Source organism: Mobula hypostoma, chromosome 14 (genome assembly GCF_963921235.1).
Source record: "Mobula hypostoma chromosome 14, sMobHyp1.1, whole genome shotgun sequence".
NCBI classification, from domain to species: Eukaryota; Metazoa; Chordata; class Chondrichthyes; order Myliobatiformes; family Myliobatidae; genus Mobula; species Mobula hypostoma.
Window position 1 is genome coordinate 42,162,571 of NC_086110.1, and position 15,886 is coordinate 42,178,456.

The following is a 15,886-nucleotide window of genomic DNA, read 5'->3' on the forward strand; positions in this document are numbered from 1 at the left end:
GTTGACAGTGAAGAGACTTTTTCCAATACCTGAGAGGTCATATAGTTTGTAAAATATTAAATGAGTGGCAAAGCATGGAAAAGTATAAATCTTTGTTGAAATTAAGGGTAATTGTTTCTTGGAAGATACCTTTTCAGATATTGCCATGATTCTAAGATACAATCCAGGCGGTACCTCGAATATTTTGGAACCTTACACTGCCGTTAATATAAAATGGGTTAAGACACAGAATACCAGATTAATGGTGTCATCAAGGAGCCCTTGGCTGGTTCTACAGCCCCATGCAAAGACTATTTGTTAAAACTGTTATTTCAACTGTTAGTTGAACTCAGTTGTGCTACCAAAAATCACAAGGGGTCTATCAGCTTTCTGTCAGTTGGGGAATGAAGTCTTTGTTGGTAAAATACCAAAGAGAGAAATGAAGGCAGAATTACTGCCACTTCTGTCCAATTATAAAAGATCATTGGATGTAGTGTGGATAACTGTTTCACATTAATGAGGGAAATATATGCATATCTTGTGTAATATTCTCATCTTTCCTATAAATGCATAGATTTTCAGCTTTCCAGTATAAAACTGGTGTTACAGGGCCACCTTTTATCAAACTGTCTCTAAAAAGAATGGTAAAAATGGACTCTAATGTCCTTAAAAAAAAATCAGGTATTTGTGAACTTATGGAAATAGATTGATAAGGATAGTTGAAGCACATTATGTCCCAGAGTAACAAGGCATATGATTCATTTTCTGAAAGAATATTACTTTATGTATGATATCTTATCTAATAAAACCATGTCTCAACTATCTTAGGTACAATGCATTTTAGTTAATTGGGGCAGCTGTTTATTTGGGACAAAAATAAATCGAGAAAGTAGCTGGGATTTCCTTCATTCATCTGGGACATAATACTACTTAATTGGGACAGAAGACTTGCTGAACACGTTTTAATTAGCATCAGTTGTGTGCACTTGTGTGACCATTAGGCACTACACCATGCTTAAAGTGAACAGTTTTTAAATAGCGTCAATTGCGTGTGGTTGCGTTCAAAAATCAGTGATGTTTGTCACTGATGATTGTTGAGGAATAAGCAGTAAGACTATTTAGAACCATTTTGCTTGTGAAACCACTGTGGTTTCAAGCATTCAGGCTTGGAGATGCCAGAGGCAGCTGGGAGTGAAAATGAAACTATTTCACTACTTGAACAAGTTAGGAACTATGAAGTTATTGACAATCTTCTTAAATGTTACAGTGAAAATGAAAATTTGGAGGATAGCACAGTAGATGAATTTCTCTGTCAATAACTATTAGAGACTAATTCACAGTTTTATAGTACTGTAGTATTATTGGTAGCATTCTAATTTGTTCTGTATTTCAGTTAAATACATAATTTGTTACTCGGTTTGTCTTTTCCATGAAACTTTAGTTAATTGAGGCAGCTGCTTAATTGGGTCAAAATATAACAGCCCTGATGTGTCCCAATTAACCAGAATCCACTGTATTATGTTTTTATTCTTTTAAATAGATCAGAAGTATATGATTTGAAAATTAAAAATCAGATATTTCAAAATAAAAGGCCAAATGCACAAAACAATTTCTCACTTTCTTCGGTTCTAAATAGCAGCCAGAAACAATGCAAGTACTTTACAATGGTAGTCGGCAACTTTCACTCCTTTCCTGTCACAATTCTGTAAAGCAACACGTTAGTATCACTGTTTCCAATGTTGGGAAATGCATCTGCTTCTAACACTAAAATTGAACAGTTTTGGTCCAGTGACATAATTTAGACCCACTCTCCAATTTAACAGTACATCGCCCAGATGGCACACTATATCTGAGATGCCAGGAAGAATGATCATGACCAGGAATTGATTTCTTTCAATGAGTGCTCCATGAAATCCCATATGGATGCCTTTGGTGTGTCATACACTTGGCTAGCCTTTCCCTTTCCCCAGCAACAGTCATCCTAGAAACTTTCTGGCCAACCACATGTCAGAGAAAGTTTACGTGACTAAACCATTAATCTGGCACAAAAATGAGAAAATCTGCAGATGCTGGAAATCTGAGCAACACACACACACAATGCTGGAAGAATCCCTTGTCCATTCGTCCCTCCCCACTGATCTCCCTCCTGGCTCTTATTCCTGCAAATAGAACAAGTGCTACACCTCCTTCCTCACTACCATCCAGGGCCCTAAACAGTCCTTCCAGGTGAGGCGACATTTCACCTGTGAGTCTGTTAGAGTCTTTTACTGTGTTTGGTGCTCCCGGTGTGGCCTCCTATACATCGGTGAGACCCAACACAGATTGGGAGATTGCTTTGCTGAGCATCTATGCTCTGTTTGCCAGAACAAGTGGGATCTCCCAGTGGCCACTCATTTTAATTCTACTTCCCATTCTCATTCCAATATGTCCATCCATGGCCTTCTCCACGGTTGTGATGAGGCGCCACTTAGATTGGAGGAACAACACCTTGTATTCCATTTGGATAGCCTCCAACCTGATGGCATGAACGTTGATTTCTCAAACTTCCGGTAATGTCCCCCAAACCCACCCCCCTCCATTTCCTCTCCCCTTTTCCCTCTCTCACCTCATCTCACCAATCAACTTCCCAGCTCTTTACTTCATTCCTCCCCCTCCAGATTTCACCTACCACCTGGCTGTTCTCTTTCCCCTCCAACCACCTTTTAAATCTACTCAGCTTTTTTTCTCCAGTCCTGCCAAAGGGTTTCGGTCTGAAATGTCGACTGTACTTTTTCCATAGACGCTAGCTGGCCAACTGAGTTTCTCCAACATTTTGTGTGTGTTGCTCCATTAATCAGGAATTCTGGGTCTGCATTAAAGGCAGAAAATGGTTCCAAAGTTTTGAAGTGTGGCATTACTGCCTGATGAAATCACATGCACACCATTAAATCACCATTAGCAAGTAATTCTAACAGGATTTTAATGAAAGTCCATCAATTCAATTTGGTGTTAAAGTAGTCAAGGCTTCAAGCAAATTTAATTTCAAATACGTTTATTATCAAAGAATATATAAATTGTACAACCTTGAGATTTGCTTGCTCACGGGTAGCCACAAAGCATGAAATCTGAAAGAATCCAGCTTAAAGAAATAAATAAAAATTAAAAATTAAAAAACACTCGTTGCGCAAGAGAAAGAAACAAATAAAATACAAGTCATGCAAGCAATTGAAGCAAATAACAGCCTTCCAAACCAAAACTGTCCTCAGATCTGAACCCCGGAGGAGGCCCAAAGCCTCACTTATCAGTTCATCATATTAGCGGGCATGACGCACAACAGCCAGGGCAGTCTTTATAGCCTCAGCGCCATGGAGACGAACATCATAGAGAACGAGTGAAATCAGCTCTCATCCTGACTGATATGCTGTCTTTTCAGTCTGTCAGGGCTGGCATTTAAATTGAACCAAGGATGGAATAGTGACAGGTTCCACGCGCTGGAGAGAGGAGTGAAGGTTGCGGAGATCCAGCAATATTGGCTCTTGCATCCGATCTGGGCCAGCATTTAAATTGTCTAAACAGCGTATTGTACCTCGCACGGGAACCCAGGCACCATTGCTGCAAAAGGCCCCAGGCCTAGACCATGCTGCCCAGTGACTTGCTGTGGGCTCAGGTTTTGTTGCCCTGGCCAAAGCCGCTCTCAAGCTCTACAGACCAGCTCAGCACCCAGAATGACCCAATCTCGCATCCGGTCTAGTTGTATGAGCATTGAAATTGAATCTCCTCTGCCCAGGCCCTGAATTCTCCTTATGGCGCCTAGAGTGATCCAGCCTTGCTCCAGGGCCAGCTATACAGGCATCAGAATTCCTCCTGTATTGATTAATCACCCAAACTAGCCTTGCCATCGCTCACCCTTCACTGTTTGCAGCGATTATTTAGACCATAAGACCAATCCAATAAGATCAGCTCCAATCTCCTGCCTTCTCCCTGTATCCCTTCATGCACTGACCAATCAAGAATCTATTAACCTCTGCCTTAGATATACATAAAGACTTGGCCTCCAGAGCTGCCTGTGGCAAAGAATTCCACAGATTCACCACTTTCTGGCTAAAGAAATTCCTCCTCATCTCCATTCTAAAAGGACATCCCTCTATTCTGAGGCTGTAGCCTCTGGTCTTAGACACCCCCACCACAGGAAACATCCTCTCCACATCTACTCTATCGAGGCCTTTCACCATACCATTCAATAGGTTTCAATGAGGTCACCTGCATTCTTCTAAATTCTAGTGAATACAGGCCCAGAGCCATCAGACGCTCTTCATATGACAAGCCATTCAATCCTGGAATCATTTTTATGAACCTCCAGTTTCAGCACAATCTTTCTAAGATAAGGGGCACAAAACTGCTCACAATACTCCAAATGAGGCCTCACCAGTGCTTGATAAAGTCTCAACATTACATCCTTGCTTTTATATTCTAGTCCTCTTGAAATGAATACTAACATTACATTTGCCTTCCTCAACGCAGACTCAACTTTTAGGGATTCTGCACAAGGACTCCCAAGACCCTTTGCACCTCATTTTTTTTTAAATTTTCTCTCCATTTCGAAAATAGTCAGTCCTTTCATTTCTTCCACCAAAATGCATGACCAAACACTTCCCGACACTGTATTCCATCTGCCATTTCTTTGCTTATTCTCCTACTCTAAGCCCTTCTGTAGCTTCTCTACTTTCTCAAAACTACCTGCCCCTCCACCTATCTTCATATTGTCTGTAAACTTTACAACAAAGCCGTCAATTCCATCATCCACATCATTGACATACAACGTAGAAAGAATTGGTCACAACACAGACCCCTGTGGAACACCACTAGTCACTGGCAGCCAGCCAGAAAAGGCACCCTTTATTTCCACTCTTTGCCTCCTGCCAATCAGCGACAGCTTTACCCATGCTAAAGTCTTTCCCATAATACCATGGGCTCGTAGCTTGTTAAGTAGCCTCACCTCTGGCGCCTTGTCAAAGGCCTCTAAAAATCCAAGTACACGACATCAACCAATTCTCCATTGTCTACCCTGCTTATTATTTCTTCAAAGACTTCCAACAGATTTGTCAGGTAAGGTTTTCCCTTGTGGAAACCATGCTGACTATGGCTTATTTTATCATGTGCCTCCAAGTATCCTGAGACCTCATCCTTAATAATCAGGTCCAACATTTTCTCAACCACTGAGGTCATCAAATGTAACAAAATTTACCTCAGAAAAGGTCTTTTTAATGATGTTTTAGTGTGATTTCTTAGTTTTTCGACTACCAGGAAGCTGCTGCACACGTTCGGTAGCGCCATCTTAACCAGAAGTGCTATGTATTAAAACATAGCAAATATGCATTGGAAGTCAGCCATTTGGTCCCTCGTGCTTACTCTGCCATTGAGTAAGTTCATACCTGATCTTTTATCTGAATGCTACCTACCTGCGCTAGGCCCTTATCCCTCCATTCTTGGTATCTAAAAATTCATTGTTTTTTGTCTGCACAACTTGGACTTTTGGGTCCACTAACTCCCGGCTAATAAAAAGTCTCTTCCCATTTCTATCGTAAATGACTAAATACTCATTTCCAGATAGTGACCCCCAAGCTCTGGACATTTCAGCAAAGGAAAATGTCATCCTATACTGTATTTACACTGTCCCAAAAGAACTTTGTATATTTTAATATGATCATTTCTCAACTTCTAAACTCAAGTAAGTATAGACCAAGTGTACCACACCTGTCCTCACACAAAAAACCTGACATCCCAGGAACCAATCTGGTGTATCTTTACTATTGTTGCTCAAGGTAGAAAATCCAATTCTGTAAACAGTATTCCAGATGCAATGTCAACATGGAATACAGTAATAGGAATTAGTAAAGTTCAACATACTGTTTGCAGTAAAGATCAATACACTATTTGATTTCCTAATTGCTTGGTGTATCTGTGTGTTACTTTTTTCAGTGATTTACATTATCAGATACACCTGCTCATTAATGCAAATATCTAATTAGCCAATCAAATTGAACCATCATTCAAAACATAAGAGTATGCAGACATGATCAAGAGGTTCATTGTTCAAAATTAAAAGTAAATATGTTATTATTTAAGTACATATATGTCATCATATACAACTCTGTGATTCATTTTCTTGTGGGCATACTCAATAATAATCATAATAGAATCCATGAAAAGCCATTCCAATTGGGTATTCAACCAATGTGGAAAACATAAAAAACAACAAATGCAAAAAGAAATAATAATAATAATAAATATATAAGCAATAAATATCGAGAACATGAGATGAAGAGTACTTGAAAATTAGTCCATAGGTTGTGGGAACATTTCAGTGATGGTGCAAGTGAAGTTCAGTGACATTATCCTTTTTGATTCAAGAGTCAAGATGACACAAAGGTTGGAAGTATTGTGGAAAGTGTGGAGGGGTGTCAGAGGTTACAGTGGGACATTGATAGGATTCAAAACTGGGCTGAGAAGTGGCAGATGGAGTTCAACCCAGATAAGTGTGAGGTGGTTCATTTTGGTAGGTCTGATATGATGACAGAACATAGTATTAATGGTAAGACTCTTGGCAGTGTGGAGGATCAGAGGGATCTTGGGGTCCGAGTCCAAAGGACACTCAAAGCTGCTGTGCAGGTTGACTCTGTGGTTAAGAAAGCATACAGTGCATTGGCGTTCATCAATCTTGGGATTGAGTTTAGGAACCGAGAGGTAATGTTGCAGCTGTATAGGACCCTGGTCAGACCTCATTTGGAGTACAGTGCTCAACTCTGGTCGCCTCACTATAGGAAGGACGTGGAAACCATAGAAAGGGTGCAGAGGAGATTTAGAAGGATGTTGCCTAGATTGGGGAGCATGCCTTATGAGAATAGAAACATAGAAACATAGAAAATAGGTGCAGGAGTAGGCCATTCGGCCCTTCGAGCCTGCACCGCCATTTATTATGATCATGGCTGATCATCCAACTCAGAACCCCGCCCCAGCCTTCCCTCCATACCCCCTGATCCCCGTAGCCACAAGGGCCATATCTAACTCCCTCTTAAATATAGCCAATGAACTGGCCTCAACTGTTTCCTGTGGCAGAGAATTCCACAGATTCGCCACTCTCTGTGTGAAGAAGTTTTTCCTAATCTCAGTCCTAAAAGGCTTCCCCTTTATCCTCAATAGGTTGAGTGAACTCTGCCTATTTTCCTTGGAGCAACAGAGGATGAGAGGTGACCTGATAGAGGAGTATCAGATGATGAGAGGCATTGATCGTGTGGATAGTCAGAGGCTTTATCCCAGGGCTGAAATGGCTAGCACGAGAGGGCACAGTTTTAAGGTGCTTGGAAGTAGGTACAGAGGAGATGTCAGGGGTAAGTTTTTTACGTAAAGAGTGGTGAGTGGGTGGAATGGGCTGCCGGTGATGGTGGTGGAGGCGGATATGATTGGGTCTTTTAAGACTCCTGGACGGGTATATGGAGCTCAGAAAAATAGAGGGCTATAGGTAACCCTAGGTAATTTCTCAGTTAAGGACATGTTTGGCACAGCTTTGTGGGCCAAGGGGCCTGTATTGTGTTTTTTTTTCTATGTTTCTATGTCTGATGATTGAACCTAGTGGTGTGAGTCCTGAAACTCCTGTACCTTCTTCCTGATGGCAGCAGTGAGAAGAGAGTATCACCTGTGTGGTGGGGTCACTGATGATTGATGCTGTTTTCCTGCAACAATGCTCTGTGTAAATATGCTCAATGGTGAGGGGTCTATACCCATGGTAGACTGGGCCATACCCACTACTTTTGAAGGAATTTCCATTCAAGGGCATTGGTATTTCCATGCCAGGCTATAATACTCTCCAGCACACATCTAAAGAGGTTTGTCAAAGTTTTAGATGTCATGCCAAATCTTTGTAAACACCTAAGGAATGAGAGGCACTGCCTTGGTTTCTTCGTAATTGCACTTATGTGCTGGGCCCAGGACTAGTCCTCTAAAATGAAAACACTGAGGAATTTAAAGTTGCTGACCTTCTCCATCTCTGATCCTTCGATGGGAACTGGCTCATGGACCCCTGGTTTCCTCCTCCTAAGGTCAAAAATCAACTCCCTTGTCTTGCTGACATTAAGGAAGAGGTTGTTGTAGTGGCACCACTCAGCCAGATTTTCAGTCTCCTTCCTATATGCTGATTCGTATCCACCTTTGATTCAGCCTGTGACAGTGGTGTTGTCAGCAGATTTGAATATGACAATGGAGTTGTGCTTAGTCACACAGTCATAAGTGTAAAGTAAGTAGAGCAGGAGCTGAGCATACAGCCTTTTGGTGCACCTGTGCTCTGGAGGAGATGTTGTTGCCAGCCTGAACTGACTGGGATCTGCAAGTAAGGAAATTGAGAATTCAATTGCACAAGGAGATATTGCGGCCAAGGTCTAGAAGCTTATTGATTAGTTTTCAGGGGATGATGGCATTGAATGCTGGGCTGTAGTTGATAAAGAGCATTCTGATGTATGCATCTTTGCTGTCCGGATGTTCCAGGGTTGAGTGAAGAGCCAATGAGATGGCACCTGCTGTGAACCTTTTGCTCTGGTAGGTAAATTGGAGGCAAAATGTTATTCAGATCTAACATCAGAATGGGGAAGAAAGTGATTTTGACCATGGAATAATTGTAGGTGCCAGACAGAGTGGTTTGAGTATCTCTGAAACGGCTGATCTCCTGGAATTTTCATGCACAACGGTTTCTACAGCTTAGAGAGAATGGTGCAAAAAATACAAAACATTCAGGGAGCGGCAGTTCTGTGGGCAAAATGCCTCGTTAATGCGAGAAGTCAGTGGAGAATGGCCTGACTGCTTCAAGCTGACAGGAATGCAGCAGTAACACAAATAACTACGCATTAGAACATTGGTGTGCAGAAGAGTATCTCTGAACACACATGTTGAACCTTGAAGTGGATGAGTTACAGCAGCAGAAGACCTTGAACATACCTCCTGTGCTGATAAAGTGGCCACTGGGTGTATAAGGATACCCACATCTGTCTGAACATAAACACAATTCAAACTCTCACACTTTAAAATGTTACGTACCCCGTAACTGGGTTGCCAAACCAGCAGAAATGGATCACTCAGTTGGAGTCTGGAGTACTAGAACTAAGAAAGTTTTATTAAAGAAACAAGCAACACAGTAATTGAAAGGATAATAAATGCAACAGTTCAGCGATGATAAACACACATGTGCACAGAATTAAGATAACAGCATCAATCAAGCTCTATCGTTGTCTAGGGGTAAATGACCAAATTTCAAAGTGACTCAAAGTTCAGTCCAGTTTAGTAGTTCAGTTCGCAGTAATTGTTGCCATGGCGATGGACAACGTGGGGGAAGAGAGAGAAAGAGAACAGGAACAACTGATCATTCAGACACGGCTTCACTCACAGACCGGCGATATGGCTCACAAGCAACTTTTTTGGGCGCGTCCTTGGTGATGTCACCTGAGGTCACCGACTGTGACCCCTCCTCCCGATGCGGTCGATCCTCTGCAGTGAACCCGGCACCCAGGCAAGGGCGGACACACACCGGGTTCCCGCTGATCGTACCTTTCCACCCTGGCCGTTGTCTGGTACTTCCCACCGACTCGTGAGAAGCGTACCGCTTCCAGGGTCTCGTTACCTCGGGTGGCGTGTGTCCTGCCTTAGCGAACCGGTCCCTTTTTATCCCCCTGCTGGGGTATCGCCTGTCCATCACTTCAAACAGTTCAAGGTTCAAAGGGGGGAGCCGCCCCAGACAGCTCTCTCTCCCCCGTCCCTTCATTACACATCTCCAGACGCTGCTCCATTGTTCCTTATCTCTCCTTCCCCTGAGGGCAGGTGGCAGACCACTTGCTGATGTCACTGATGCTAACCCAGGCCAGCAAACATCTTAATTTTATGTGCATTCTCGTCACAAAAAATACTCCACATTTCTACTTTTATCTACCAAAATGGACATTTCCCCACATTAAATTCCAATTATGTTTGTGTCCATTTGCTTAACCTGTCTGTATCTAGAAGTTCATAAGCTTCTAGGCTTAGAAGCTTTCAGGAAATGATTCACTTATGAAATGATGTTGATGGATGTGTGAATAACGGATTTAGTTCTGCCTCCACTGCCAATTTCTGAAGCATTTGAGGTCTCTGGAACACTTTTTCTGAATGACTTTCCATTGAGGGAAGTGGTTCAGAGGATAGAGGAGGATGAATGAGAACTGATATTTGAGGAAATAGAAATGGCTAGTGGGTGGGTTTAGATGAATCTTCAGGCAGCATATATTAAACTTGTATATAAAATTATGAGGGGTATTTGTGGAGCGGACTGCATGAAACAGACCTTTGGATCAGAGTTGAAATAAATTTAGAATAGGGATAAGAGACCTTGAGGCATATTAGTGGTAGTCTTTTCACCCACAGTGTGATGAGTACCAAGAATGCTTCGCCTTTTCTGGAGAGACAGAAAAAAAGCGGTGTTGCTGGCAACATTTAACAAGTGTCTTGACAAGTACTTGAATTGCCAAGGAGTCAGAGGCTAGACGTACTGGGAAATGAGATTAAAACAGATGGGTGCCTGCTGGTTGGTATTAGGTTAAACATAGTGGGCCAAATGGCCACCATATCACCATATGCAGGTTGATGGTATAATTTGAAAGTCCAGACACATCATACCAGTTGCCTCCCCCTTATCCATTCCCCAGTTTACATCCTTATAAAACTGCAATAGATTTTTCAACAATCTCCATTCATAAATCCACATTAATTGCCCAAACAGTTATCGCTTTGTTAGCAATTTGTTATCACTTCATTTTTATTATTGCAAATGTCAATATTAAATGATGGGTACTTTCCATTTGTTCCCTATTATCTTGATCCATGAAAATTAAGATGTGACAAACTATGCTATATTTATATGCCATTTTGTAGAATGCACAGTAGTGCTAAGGATGTATCACCATAAAATATTTCTAGCCCCTGAAGTTGAGAAAGGAGTTGCACGATTACAATAAAGCCTAATTTGTTAAAGATAGATAAATGATAAATTATAACAAAAGAAGCAAAACAGGAATTAAAATTGCTAAAATTATGAAAAAAATACTTGATAAGTCCAGCAATAATCAGAAGACTTTCTGATTCGACCCAGTGCACCAATCTTGAAAGAAAGTTATGGAATAGCAATGACACTTAGTATTCAATTTGCTTCTCTGTTCTTAGCAAAGAATATGACAAAAGTTATTTTGGAAATGCAAGAAGCAGTTCATATGCAATTACTGCAATTTGCAATTCGCCTACCGGAGCAACAGGTCAACGGCAGATGCCATCTCTCTGGCCCTACATTCCTCCTTAGAACACCTGGAGAATAAAGAGGCATACATAAGGCTCCTTTTCATTGACTACAGCTCTGCCTTTATTACCATCATTCCAAATAAACTGATTCCTAAGCTCCGGAACCTGGGCCTTAGCACTCAGATCTGCAGCTGGATCTTCAACTTCCTCACAGACAGGACCTAGGCTGTAAAAATAGGGGACAAGCTCTCCTCTACAGTCACTCTGAGCACCGGTGCCCCACAAGGCTGTGTACTCAGCCCCCTGCTATACTCACTGTACACCCATGATTGTGTAGCCAAGTTTCCATCAAACTCAATATATAAGTTTGCTGATGACACAACAATTGTAGGCCGTATCCCGGGTAATGATGAGTTTGAGTACAGAGAAGAAATTAAGAACCCGTTTCAGAAGTAGTGGACCGCATGACCCAATTTACATCGGTGGTGCGCAAGTGGAACAGGTCAAAAGCTTTAAGTTCCTTGGGGTCAATATCAGAAATGACCTGACTTGGTCCAACCAAGCAGAGTTCACTGCCAAGAAGGCCCACCACCGCCTTTACTTCCTAAGAAAACTAAAGAAATTTGGCCTGTCCCCTAAAACCATCACTAATTTTTATAGGTGCACTGTAGAAAGCATTCTTCTCGGGTGCATCACAACCTGGTATGAAAGTTGTCCTGTCCAAGACCAAAAGAAGCTGCAGAAGATCGTGAACACAGTGCAGCACATCACACAAACCAATCTTCTGTCCGTGGACTCACTTTACACCGCACGCTGTTGGAGCAGTGCTGCTGGGATAATCAAGGACATGGCCCACCCAGCCAACACACTTTTCGTCCCTCTTCCCTCCGGGAGAAGGCTCAGGAACTTGAAGACTCATTCAGCCAGATTTGGGAACAGCTTCTTTCCAACTGTGATAAGACTGCTGAACGGATCCTGACCCGGATCTGGGCCGTACCCTCCAAATATCCGGACCTGCCTCTTGGTTTTTTTGCACTACCTTACTTCCCACTTTTCCATTTTCTATTTATGATTTGTAATTTAAATGTTTAATATTTACTAATTTTAACTATTTTTAATATTTAATATTTGTAATCCAGGGAGTGTGAAGCACAGAATCAAATATCGCTGTGATGATTGTAGGTTCTAGTACCAATTGCTTGGCGACAATAAAATATAAAGTACATGCCATATTCAAGTTTGCTGATGACACCACTATCGTGGGCCTAATCAAAGATGGCGATGAATCAGCATATAGGAGGGAGATCTGACTAAGTGGTGTCATAACAAAAACCTCTCGTTCAATGTCAGCAAGACCAAGGAACTGATTATTGACTTCAGGAGAGGGAAACCAGAGATTCATGACTAGTGGTCATTGGAGGATTGTGGTGGAGTGGGTTAGCAACTTTAAATTTCTAGATGCTACTATTTCAGAAGACCTGACCTGGACCCAGCACGTAAGTATAATTGAAAAGAAAGCATGGCAACACCTGTACTTCTTCAGGAGCTTACAGAATTCGGCATGACATCTAAAATGTTGACAAACTTCTATAGGTGTGTAGGGGAGAGGATATTGACTGGCTGCATCACAGCCTGGTATGGAAACACCAATGCCTTTGAATGGAATATCCTACAAAATCTATTAGATTTGGCTAGGTACAGCATGGCTAAAGCCCTCCCTACCATTGAGCCCATCTACATGAAACTCTGTTGTAGGAAAGCAGCATCCATCATCAGCAATCCCCACCACCCACATCATGCTCTTTTTGCAGTGATGCCATTAGGTAGAGCCTCAGGACTTGTACCACCTGGTACAAGAAAAGCTACTACCGTCATCTATCAGGCTCTTAAATATAAGGGGATGACTACACTCAACATAACTTGCCCCATCATTGTAATGTTCCCAGAACCAATGATATCCCTTTCAAGGGCTCTTTATCTCGTAATCGGATGTCCTTGTTATTTAGTGCTATTTATTTATACTTGCATTTGCACAGTTTTTTGCCTTCTGCACTCTGGTTGATCTTTCATTGATCCTGTTACACTTACTATTCCATTAATTTGCTGAGTATGCCCCCAAGAAGTTGAATCTCAGGGTTGTAAATAGTGACATATATAGATTTTGATAATAATATTTACTTTCAACTTTTGAAGTCAGAAGAACCACTTACGCACATTTGTGCATTAGAACAAGCTATTTGGAGATTTAATAATTTCCAGTTGATCACCTATATTTATCTAAAATTGGCCAGATGGTCTTGGCACTTAGAACATCTGATATCAGTTTCATTTACCAATATGACAATTTAATTTTTTTGAAGGAAGGGCTTAGTAATGTTATCATCTTTCATTCAACTTCCTTGTGTTCAAATCAGGATATTACTGCTGCAATAATTTCCTTCTATCAGGATTCTAAGACGTAAGCTGCTGGCAAAAATGTTTTAAAGCAACCAGTTTGTAGAATACAAGGAAAATTACAACATCCCCATTAGTTCTTATCCTTGCTTTTTTTTTCTGATTTCTTCTTATACCCAGGTGAAAGTTTTGTTCTCTCTTTACCTACAACAACAGTGACCTTCAATATATTTGTTGAAGGAGGAAGAACAATAACAAATAGCATAGACCTTAGGCAACACACACCAAATGCTGGACAAAGTCAGCAGGTCAGGCAGCATCTATGGAAATGAGTAAACAGTTGATGTTTCAGCTAGGACCCTTAATCAGACCTTAGGCACTTTATTTTGTCTTCATATGTTAAACAACCAATGCCTGCTGATTAAAAACAAGGCTGCAACTTCTTCATTACTACAATGAGGCAAATTGGAAGAATAACATTACCAATTTCCAATAATTTTCCAATTTCAATTATTTTTTCCCCTTCTGCACACTCAACTGGTTTTTCTTTACCTTTTTTCATTTTTCCTATCTCCTCCCATTTGATTCCACCTACCAAATCACTCACCCCCCCTCCAATCTGGTTCCACCTAACCTATCACCTACAAGCCTCTGTCACCAACCCCTCCTTGGTACTACAAAATATTCTCAATGTTGCAGACTGGAAGGGAATAGGAAAAACTGAAATGTTGACTCATACCTTTTGCTTCCACTGAATTCTCCCTGCAATCTGTTTTTTGCAACATAATTTTCTTCAAACTTTATTGTAGCCAAATATGTCCACAGAAATGGTAGTGCCAGCATCTAAACAGATTACAATATTCTTCAAACGTAGCCAGATAATTCTTGACACATTCGGCAACCTAGAGTACCTAGATCTCTAAAGCAAAGACTTAGACCTTGTTTCCTCAAGCAAAGAATTTTAGCCCTATAGGCAAAAGGAACTGGAAAGGTTTCTCCTGTATCACTTTGTGCACTCTCCAGAGCCATGCCACAATGTATGAGAATTAAAAAAGGTCACTCCATGAATGCTCAAAATGAGTTGCACTTTCTAGCAGCTCTAGTTATGTTCTTTTATATTTTTTTTGATGGAATCATTGTCCCTGACGTGTGTATCACAGGATACTAAGTGAGCACTCCTATAGTTCCTGAAGATAACAAGGAACAATAAAGTTTGCTATTGGCATATTGTAATCGTATTTGAACAGATAATGTAGAGACCCTTTAAATAGAGACCAGTTATATTCCATGTTCTGTGTTACCTTATTTTGTGCTGCAAAGGTGCATCAAAGCAGCCACTGGATTAAGAGATAACCAAATGCGAAGAGATGGAATCTAATACCAGCTGTCGGGATCCATTGATAAATTGACATGCAGGAGACCTTCTCTATGATTAATAACATACTCAGCTCATTAATACTCATGCATTTGTTTTCCCAATTCATCCGCAATATGGCTTCAATTATTTTATACAAGAAAAGTCTGCACTGTCATTCCTGCCTTCCCTATATCTACATCTTCCTACACTCTTCCCTATTTTTCTATAATTTAGTGTAATGTACTTGCTGCTACAAAATAGTTTCCATATAGAAATCAGACACAAATTGGGAATGCCTTGACTGGGTCCAAGATCTGGTAACTAAGTGTTTTAATACTATTCTAAGCAAGTTCTATTTAGCCTCATGTGTTATTTCTTAATCTGTCGCTTTACACTTCCACAGCCAACACTGATGTCAAGAATTTCATTTCCTATCTATGCCCTATATTGTCACAAACAGAAGCCAATGGTAATGATTCACTTCTATTCCTTCTTGACCCTTTTTACTGTGTTCCATCTTTTTTTTATATTCCATTCATTCTTGTCTCTCAAATTCAGGTCTTTTTAAAGGATATTAACATTTTAAGTTGACACGTTTTTTTCCCTGCTTGTGCCACCTAATCTCATGAGTACTGCTGGCATTTCTGTTTTCAGAATTCAGAATTTCAGTGTTTGTAGTATTTTTCTTTTGGTATTATAATTTAATTTTTAAAAATTGTGATCCGTTGTTGTAAAGTGAATTTAATTGATGGAAATAGTTATTATACCAAGCTTTAGAAATAGGACTGAAATAGTTTAATTTCAAAAGGGCTGAAAGAATTACATCAACAGCAAGAACCTAAAAACTGAACATGAATGTGGTGAAGAAAC